General features: G+C 44.9%; 1 protein-coding gene across 4 annotated transcripts in view; it reads left to right on the forward strand.

Moving 5' to 3' along the window:
- The window catches only part of RPA2 (replication protein A2), a 56,395-nt gene that overhangs the window by 44,081 nt on the left and 1,766 nt on the right, over positions 1-10,548 (forward strand). For all 4 annotated transcript variants that reach the window (XR_014785132.1, XR_014785133.1, XR_014785130.1 and 1 more), the window contains one exon: positions 10,320-10,444. The gene's annotated coding sequence lies outside the window, so the exon portion shown is untranslated. The remainder of the gene's footprint in view (positions 1-10,319; positions 10,445-10,548) is intronic.

Consider the following 10,548-nt stretch of genomic DNA (forward strand, 5'->3'; position numbering starts at 1 on the left):
TCAGGAAGAGACCACATGGCACTTGCTGCAGAGGCAGAGGAGAAGAAGGAAGAAGAAAGAAGAAGGGGAGGGAGCAAGGAATTGATCAAGTTACAGACACAACAAGGGGGATGAACAAGACCAGTGGCTGTTGATGTATCATGTTCTGTATCATCCCCTAGTGTCTGGAATCAAGTGGAGTTGTTCCCGTTATCCAACATTCCCCATCTCAGTTCTGCATGCTCCAGAGTCTATGAGACCTTGTTTCTCTCGCAGACTCAAAACTCAGTCATGGATGCAGGAGTATATGTAGTATGGTCAGATAGATGTAACAAAGCGATTTCTTTATCTAGGTCTTGACTAATTGGAACAAAATCTCCTCCTTCATCACTCACAGATATTCTTAAGGTGCCCTCACACCTTAAGAATTCTTTGATCTTTTAACAAGATCACTGAGAAATTTGTTCATTTCAACAGCTACCACAATCATGAGACAATCAATACCTCAAGAGACTCGAGATGTTATTGTTTTTAAAAAGCCAGCAAAAAAGTATGCAGCACACTCAAAATGCTACACCAAATTGCCCAGTAATTCTACTTTTCAGCAGACAGGTTCAGGAAGTTTAGCAGTGAGTTATCTCAGCCATGCAGCTCTCACAGATCATTGATCAGCTAACCGTTGTGACTCTGAAGCTGCAGAGGATTTTTACAAATCTGTAAGAATGTAATGCGGACCCCCTGCTCTCACCCACTCCATCTATGGTCAGTCCATATTTTTCCTAATCAAATGATTTTACATCCCCCTTGACCTAGCTCTTGGCTGTTTCCAGCTGCAGAGGAACTTAAGGGACACCGTGTGTCAGCTTGCAAAGCTGTTTATTGTTTTTAACAGCCACGATTTCATTCCCCCTTCTAGCAGTGCACACATGTGTGATGAAAAGCTCGCTAAAATGAGAGAAACAGCGCATGCTTACCATCCCTTGCTTCAGAAGAGTTCTCATCTCTATTTTTTATAGGCTTTAAATATAACACAAATAAAAATTAACCCCCAGCATAACTTTATGCTGAATTAACACCCCCCCACATAAACATACCCAAAGGTCCCTTACCTGATAGAAGTGGGCTCCAGTCTCTCTGAGGTGTCTGTGGATAGAGAACAGCCCCCCTGAAGGCCTCTATTTGAACCCCAACCTGCACAAACCCACCCTTCAAGGGGTATTCCTACTGGACAATTTGAACATCATCTCCTCTGGATAGAATGCTCTATGACATGTTTTGCTGCCCCCGCACCCCTGGTGTCTGCCTATTGATAATGATTGTATTTGACCCACTGTTGCTTTAGCCATTGGACTTTCTGCATAGTCACCCACCCCACCTTTAAAGGTGTTTGCCTAGTTATCATATTAGGACAACTGCTGTTCTAGCTAACGCTCATGAGTTGTTTTGTGCCCCTCTATGAGGGCCTCTCACACACACATGGTAAAGAGCTCTGTGAAAATTTTCTACTGCAAAACTTCCTCTGTATGTCATCAGCTATCCTACAACAGCCACAATGGTTGACTAGACAGGCTTTTGGTCTGATCCATCATGGCTCTTCTTACGTTAAACTATGGAATTCACCGCCACAAGGTGTAATGATGGTTGTCATTTTGGAAGGCTTTGGAAGGGGATTAAACAAATTCATGGAGGAGAGGGCTACAGCATGGCTATATACCACCTCCAGTATCAGAGGCAGAAAAACTACATACACAGGTTGCTGGGGAACACATGCCCTACTTGTGGGTTTCCTATGGGGGCATCTGTTTGGCCACAGTGGAAACAGAGTGCTGTGCTAGATGGACCTTTGCTCTGATCTAGCATGGTTCTTCTTATGTTCACATAATTACCCCTTTCCTTCCCTAGTGGAGGGAAAAACACACACACTAGAGATCTCAGTTCATTTTGTTTTTTAATTTTACACACATGCGTTATCACAAACTTCACAATAGTTGATATAGAATTTGTGCAGTCTATGTCTGATCAATTTATTCACAATGATAACTCATTTCTCATCCTGCGTTGACTTAAGGAGCTTTCCGAGTGCTGCTTCTGGATTTGGGGAACGTGAAACATAATTTTGGATTCTCACAGCTTCCGACAGGTGGTTCGCTCTGAAACACAGGCACGTGAGGACAATCCCCATAATCACAACCGAATGAAGCACACTGTCCGTGCATACTTTTGAAGGAACGGTTTTCATAACTGAACTTACACATGTTTGATCCCAAGTCAGACAGTCATGTGAATTCTGACCACCAGCGTCAGTGACATATCCTTTACATTTGTAAAACAGTGTTTCATCAAAGATATATTTTAGCATGTTTCACAATTGGTGCAAAAGTCTCATTATAGTCTTCACCATATTTTTGGGAGTAGCCTTTGGCAATGAGTCTGGCCCTGTACTGCTGTATCTCTCCTTCTGCACCCTGCTTGGCTTTAAAAACCCACTTGCAGCCAATGGCCTTTTTGCTGACTGGCGGTTTTGTAAGGGTCCACGTTTTGCTTTTGTGTAGTGCCTCCAATTCTTCTTGTGCTTTCCTTTTCCATTTGCTTGCTTCTGCTGCAGACATCTCCTCTACTTCTTTCCATGATGTAGGTTCTTGTGGTGATGACGACCTTGTGAGGTAGGTGAGTCATTCAGCCTTTTGTTGGACTGTGATGAGTGTCTGGGATTTGGTTCAGGAAAATTGTTTGCTTCCACAGCAACCTCTGTTGGCTCTCTGGGAGGTTCCACCTGTACTTCCTCATCTGGTTGTGTTTGGGTGATGGCTGCATTTCTGGGTGTCAGGCATTATTCTTCTGTTTCCTGTCACCTTTGACCCTTTTGCAGTGATTACCAGCATGGCTCTGGCCACTTCTTTCTCATTCATCCAAGTACACCACTCTGCATATAGTTGTCTTGTCTGTCTTTGGGTATAGGATTCTGTATCTCTTGCTTTCTGGAGCATAGCCAACCATGTTGCCCTCTTCAGCTTTAAAGTCCTGTTTGGATCTTCCTTTCTTTGAGATGTGCATATAGACCCGGCTTCCAAACACTCTCAGGTGTTCTATGCTCGGCTTCCGCTCATGCCACAACTCATAGTTTTTTCAGTGGCCTTGGTTGGCAGTCTATTTTGTAAATACATGGCTGTCATTACAGCTTCTCCCCAATGTCTGTTCGGAAGTTCTGCATCTAGCAGTATACACCTTACCATGTCCATTAGTTACCCATTTTTTCTTTCTGCAACCCCATTTTGTTCTGGATATCCTGTTCCCTTTTCTTGCAAATATGCCTGTGTGTGATGGGATATGGACCCACCACCATTGTTGCTTTGGATAGCTTGAGGCTTCCTGTTGAACATGTTGGTCACTTTGGCAACGTACTCCTTCAGCATATGTGCAGTTTGGGACTTCTCTGTTAGCAGGTAAGTCACACAGTCCCTGGAAAAAAATACTCTATAAATGAGAGTATCAGTTCCCTCCATCTGAGGCATGGGGGGGAGGGGGGTGTATCTTCATGAAGCTTTTACATAAGTTCTACTAGACCCCCAAGTCAATCATGTCAGATGACGTACATAGCCAGCATGGCGTTTCTTGCCCTAAATTTGTTTTTTTCCCCATACGCATTTTGTGACAATTTTTTCAGACACAGCGGCTTCAGTGCAGTTTTGCATGTTTGTGTGACCTCAGCTGGCTTTGCTGCGGGCTGGTGGAAGCGGTGCTGACTGGTGGAAGGGAACGTCATGTGGGGCAAGGGCATGGGGAGAGCAGAGGGCTAAATGTCTCCCCAGAAGTAACTCATTGCCCTCAATTGCACTTTGCCTACAGGAGCAGAGGGGTCAGGAGAATTCCTTCGCCAGCCCTTTCTCTTAAAACTGCTTAATTGCTGCCTCTCCCTGGAAATATTCATTCATTGAGTGCTGGGTAATTATGCTCACTCGGAAGTAGGGATGGGCGAACTGAGCCTTACTTCACCCAGGCTTAGGGGCGCTGCCACAGCAGTGTCTGTTATTATTGTCATTATTAGTACTGCTGCAGCTGCTTCCTTCTTCTGCTACTGCTAGACAGGATAGCTGCCGCCGCTGCCACTGTCTCTGCTTCCCCTGCCCCACTCTTTTTTCTGCAGGAAAGCCTCCCCCCACCCCACACACAAGCAGGAAAATCACACACACAACAGGGGAAACTGGCTAGTATTTCTGGATGAAGAAGGTTAATGTGCTCTGTTAAAGGGGTGAAACACTGTCATTGCAGGGTTGTGAATGAAGGAAGTGGGGATGTGATTGTGAATGACTTAATCAGAGTTTAGTATTTATGAATGAAAAAGGCTAACTAATGTGATCTGGTGAAGGGGAGAAAAATGTGGGAAAAGAAGCCTGCGTCCAAAAGCGCCCTGGGCATGTTTACTTGGAAGTGAGTTTCCCTCCACCCTGTAAGAAGTCTCCGAGAGTCTGTTCATCTCTACACAAGCAATTTATTCTACGCTTGTGATTGCCCACTCACAGAAGTTTGTGGGGCCTTAACACAACATCATCAGCCTCCAGGACGTCTCCCGCACTTTTCCCCATTTATCCCCCTTTCAAAAGTATCGGAGATAAGCTGGAATTAAAAAAAGTGGGTTATTGCCATTGTGTAATGCCAGTGTAGCACTATAAGTCGGCCACTAGATGGTGCAGTTTCATTGAAAATATAGAAAGCCTTGGTAAGGCTGCCAAGAAAGGGCATTTTCAATTCCACATCACATGTTCGTTGTCTAGAGGAGCCCATCCTAACTGCGCCATGGAAATAGAAGCAGAAAGCCCCGGTAAGGCTGTGGGATTTTTCCATAATGCAGAGAAGCCCTCTGTGAAGCCCCCCCTCCTTTTCTGTGCATGTTTACTCAGAAGTTTTGCTCTCCAGTAAGAAGTAAATCTAGCTCCCATGCAGTCTCAAGGAGGGGATTTCTAAAGTTTGGCTGGATCCCGTTTTTCCCAGTGCATGTTTACTTGAAAGTAAATGTCACAGGGGGCAGTGGGACTTACTCCTGGGTATCTATTATGTTTAGGATTGGGACTGGGAAGGCTGAATCGAGGTTTGATTTTTCTCAAGGACACAGAATGGGGATTCACCCCAATACTGAATGAGAGGGGAGAGGTGTGGGGTAAATTAAAGGGGCTTAATTCTGCGCTTCCAGTAAACTTCCCTGAGCAGAGGAGCATTGACAGGGGTGGGGAAGAGCTCTCTCATTCACTGATCAGCACCTATGGGGTTGATGACATTTTTCATGATGAAATTGGCTTTGGCCCATGAGCGGCACAGGAAGCAAGAAAAGCTGCGTTTTAGGTAGTGCATGCTCAGTTTTTCTTGATGTGCCACTGATGGACTGAAGCTGATTTCAGGAAAAAGCAGAGAAAAGCTGAAAACACTTCTCTATGTGTTTCCGTGAAGATAGGCTCTGGCTGAATGGGACCATCGGGTTCAAATGACAAGAAAGAGGATTTTGATTCAACATTAGGAATAGCTTCCTGATGGTATAAGTTGTTCAACAGTGGAACAGACTGCCCTGAAGGGTGGTGGGCTCCCCTTCATTAGAAGACTTTAAGCAGAGGCTGGGTGGCCGCCTAGCAAGGAGAATGTAGCACTGGAGTTCCAGTGGCAATAGGTTAGATCACACTACCTTCCTGATCTATGATTCGATGAAGTAGTTCAGGTAGTTAATACTGGCAGCACGTCCTTCTCCAGAAACCAGTCACTTTGTTGATGTCCACTGACCATCACTTCCTAGAAGAGCCTCCCCTTATACACACGAAGTCAGACCTCAATTTTCAGATCTCCTTTTCAACACTCTTCTTTCTTTGAAGAGATCTATTTTGATGCCATAACCATACAGCCTCAGGCTGGGTAGCAATCTTCATAAATGAAAGTGAAATAGTCACACAAATGTATCCTAATTTTAACATTTTAATCCTGGGTCCTCTTGACATTTCTGTCCCCTCTTTCTCCAAGAAGCTCAGGGCAGCATACATCTCTGCTCCTTCTATTTTATCCTCACAACAACCCTGGGTTAAGTCTGAGTGCATGTTTGACTCCTGGCCCAAGGTTACCCAGAGAGAGTTTCATGTCTGAGTGAGGACTGATGGCAGGTGTTCCCAGTCCTAGATCAACACACTAACCACTACAACACACTACCCCTCTAAAACCTGTTCTTTGGGAACTTCCTAAAACATAAACTTCTTCAGAGCTGCTTTGGTGGCCAAAAAGATTGTCCTGCAGTATTGCAAATCCCACATTTTCCCCTTGGGAACCTCTGGGTTAGTGATACATTGGATCTTTCCGCTAGAGAAAAAGATTGCCCATAATTGGTGGGAAACCCGACACCCTCACACTTATAGGGCGCAATTTTCCTTGTCATTTTGAGCGACTCAGGGACAGTTCTACCATTAGGTAATGTGCAGAAACCGCCTCGGGCAGCAGATGTCGCAGGGGCAGCTCCCGCCTTCCTGGCCGTTCCTCCCGAGTCTCCCCAACATGGATAGGAGCGGGAACCACACGCAATTCCTTGTGGGAAATGCTGCAAAAAGCATGCAGAAATCCATAGGATAAACTGTACCTTAGAGCACATATTCATCTCCGGCCTCGCCTCTGATATTTGGGTTTGGGGGGTCCATGTTGTCAAGTCCAATGGGAAGGGAAGGCAAGCAATATAGTCATGTGGATTTTTGCTTCTATTCAAAAATCTATTGATATGAAATAAAATGTTCTTTAAAGAACATATCTATTGATATGAAATAAAATGTTCTTTAAAGGGAGTTCTGTCTGTGTGTGTTCAGGGTACTGTGCACGTTAACTTGCAGAGAGGGGAGCCATTTGCCGTTCCACAAATCATTTTGGACTGGCCCACATATTACCTGGGTTCCTCTGCTGCTACGCTTCCCTTCTCTCCTATACTATGATCACCACCCCCACCCTCTTCTGCCCTCAGAGAGGGAGATTAAAAAATAAAAAACACCCTACAGCCCCCAGGGATGGCCGCCCAGGGACTGTAGGATTGCAGCCTTAATTTTTTTTAATCTTGTTGATTCATCAAGTAAACATTTAAGCAGGATGGTATTTACTTTTGCTCCACACCAGGGGTGAGCAACTTGTAGGCCCAAACATCTGGAGCGCCACAACTTCCATCAGCCCCAGCCAGCATAGCCAGTGGTGAAGGGTGATGGCCCAAATATCTGGGGGGCTACAAGTGGCCCACCCTGCTCTACACAGATGGGTTTTCTCTTTGGAGGAGCAAGGTCCAGCTTCTTCACGACCAATACTTAGTTGTTGTTTTTTAAAAATTACATTTATATCCCACTTTTTTTTCTTATTGCAAGGAACGCAAGGTAGTTTACACGGTCCTCCTCCTCCTATAAAATACTTTTATCCTCACAACAACCCTGTGAGGTAGGATAGGCTGAGAGTCAGTGACTGGCCCAAAGTCACCCTGTGAGCTTCGTTGTGGAGTGGGGACTACAACCTGGTTCTCCAAGTCTCAGTCCAACAGTCTAACCACTATACCATACTTGCTTTTTTGGTGTAAATATTGAAGCACTGACCTCCCTGCATCCCACTCTGACCCCCCCCCCCCACACACACACACTTAGTATTCATTCCAATTTCAGTTCTCCAAAGCATGGGAAGGGAATCCTAGTTTGCTATTTACAGCAAGCCAATTAAATATCAACAACACCACTCACTGGTAGGAGGAAATGAGATATGACCTTGCATATACCTCACTCTTGTTTGTTGCTGGTGGCCTGGCCCCAGGGTGAATGAGAGAGGGATTTTTTGGGCCCTACCCAGTTTTAATTAAGAATATTTCATTGGCATAAAAGTGATACAAAATGTTATCCCAATTGTGTGGGGAAGGAGGAATCGAAAAAGTATCTACGCCTTTTCTCCATTCCCTGCCAGGCACACAGAGCCAATAAGGTTTGCTCTTCTCTAGTTCACCACCACTAGGGCCTGATTTTTTAAATATCCATCCAGCAGGTGGTAACTCTGGCACCAGACCAAGCCTGTTGCCCCAGCAACAATATGCAAAATATGATCGAGCAAAGTATAAAAGGATTGAGCAACTATAATATGAACAGCATTAGGTAGTGCTCATTTGTGGAGGGCATGCTCCACTTTTAAGACACCACCACCATGTTGTTACTCCCAAAAAACAACATTCTGTAATGTCGCACGGAGACAAGAGTTGCTCTCAGCTTTACTTTTCTATAAGACAGGATGTCATACGCTCTATAGTAGACAGACACTGCAGGAAAGGGGAAAATGTGTTGCTCTCCTGCAACATTCACATTAACAAAGTTTGGGAACAGGGAGACCATCACCTCACCAAAAAAGAATCCATATGCGTCCTCACTTTCGAGTCCTCTCACACATGTACAGAAGGCAAAGACTAAAGCACGTTTGTGAAACATCACATGGATCAGTGCCAGGCAGTTGTGTGGACAAGGAAGGGAGGGAGGGGGAATGTCAAAAGTAAGGGCTGCTTGGACTCCAGAGACCAGAAGCCCCAAACAGCATCCCCAACCCGTTGAAAACATGCACTTGCATCAATCGCATTTGGGTAAAGCAATATACTTTACATGGGGGCTGCCCATGAGGTGGGTGTGGAAGCTGCAGCTAGTGCAAAATGCTATGGCTTGGCTGTTGAGTGGGTCCAGCCTACCAGGAAACATATTACACCAGTTCTGAAGTTCTCCTGGCTGGCAGTAAGCTACCGAGCCACATTCAAGGTGCTTGTGCTGACATAGAAAGCTCTACATGTCTTAGGAATCCAGTTACCTGATGAAGCACCTTCTGCCTTATATGCCTGCCCAGCTATTAAGATCGAGTAGGGATGCCCTCTTGATGGTGCTTAATTTGCCTAGAGTTGGATACGCAGCAGTCCAAGAGAGGCCATTCTTGATACAAGCATCCTGATGATGGAATCTCCTCCCTGTCATATACAGGTGGCACAGTCCTAGTAGTTCTTGGCACCAATTAAAGACCTATCTGTTCAACCCAAGCTTTTGATTGTTGTTGTTTTTTTGCTGCTGCTGCATTATATAAACTGTTGTGTATTACCGTTTTCTACTGTTTGGTAGTTTGGAGGTTGATGTTGTATGATTTAATTTCTGTTTTATAGGGTGTACTCTGCTTTGGGATTATTTTATTTTTAAAAGCGGGCAATAAATTTCACAAATAAATCTGAAACATCCATTGTGCAAGCGCAACATTATGGTAGTCAGGTTACTAACAGCAATCTACTGTAATGCACATCTTTTACCTGCGCTGAAAGATCTATATGGGCTTCCAGTCTGTTTCTGGGTGCAATTCGGAGTGCTGGTTTTGAGCCATGAAGCCCTTAACAGCTTGGGCTCCACTTATCTAAAAGATTGGAACATGCCCAGAGGACAACAAAGATGGTGAGGGGCCTAGAAACCAAGAACTGTGAAGAAAGGTTCGAGGGATTAGGTACATTTAGCCTGGAGAGGCAATATGATAGCCATCTTCAAATATTTGGAGGACTGTCACATAGGTGGCACAATTTTTTTTCTGTGGCTCCAGAGGATATGACAGGCTCAACTTACAAGAAAAAGGATCTAGACTAAATGTTTGGAAGAGTTGTTTGATAATGAAACAATGGGCTGGTTTGTGGTGGGCTGTGGTGCCCGTCAGTGGCCACTATAAATATTCAAGCTGTGGCAGGTGGTTGCTGCTGCTGATCGTGACATCCAAACCCAGCCAGGATGGGTCATTGCTGTGGTTAACCATCTACATCCCATGAGTTGTTTTGGGGTTGGGGTGGTTTGTAAATAAATAAGCCACAGTGGGCTGCTGTGATTGTGCCAGTGTCTCTGAAAGTGACAGACCCTCCTGTGTTAGAGGTTTTTAAGCCAAGGCTGGATGGCCACTTAGCAAGGTGATGTAGCGGTAGATTTCCTTCATCTGTAGGGGGTTGGCCTAGATGACCTTGTCCCTTCCGACTCTATGGCTGCCTTTCCTGTACAAAACTGCCTATTTACTTAGATTCTCATTGGAGGCTCTGATCAGGGTGCCCCCTTCTGAGGTTAGATGGATGGCCCCTGTAAGAAAGGTCATTTTCTGAAGTGGCAGTGTCTTTGGAATACCCTCCCTTGAGAGGCTCATGGTGCCTATACTGCTTTATTTAGATGCCTGGGTCTTTACTAGATTCTGCTATTTGCTTTTAATAGTCACGGTTACATTATTTATTGCTTAATGTTGTGTTTATAGAACATAAGAAGAGCCCTGCCAGAACAGACTAAAGGCCTATCTAATCCAGCATTCTGTTCCCACAGTGGCAAAGCAGATGGCCCAACAGGAAGCCCATAAGCAGGTCATGAATGCAACAGCACCCCCACCACACCCTTCTTGTGATCTCCAGCAACTTGTATTGAGAGGCATACTGGCTCTGATACTGGAGGTAATATACAGCCCTCACAACTAGTAGCCATTGACAGCCTTATCCTCCATAAATTTATATAATCCCTGTCTAAAGGCATCACTTTATCTTGTGGTAGAGAATTC

This window comes from Heloderma suspectum, chromosome 10 (assembly GCF_057233095.1).
Source record: "Heloderma suspectum isolate Gila_16-S chromosome 10, 16-S_ref, whole genome shotgun sequence".
NCBI classification, from domain to species: domain Eukaryota; kingdom Metazoa; phylum Chordata; class Lepidosauria; order Squamata; family Helodermatidae; genus Heloderma; species Heloderma suspectum.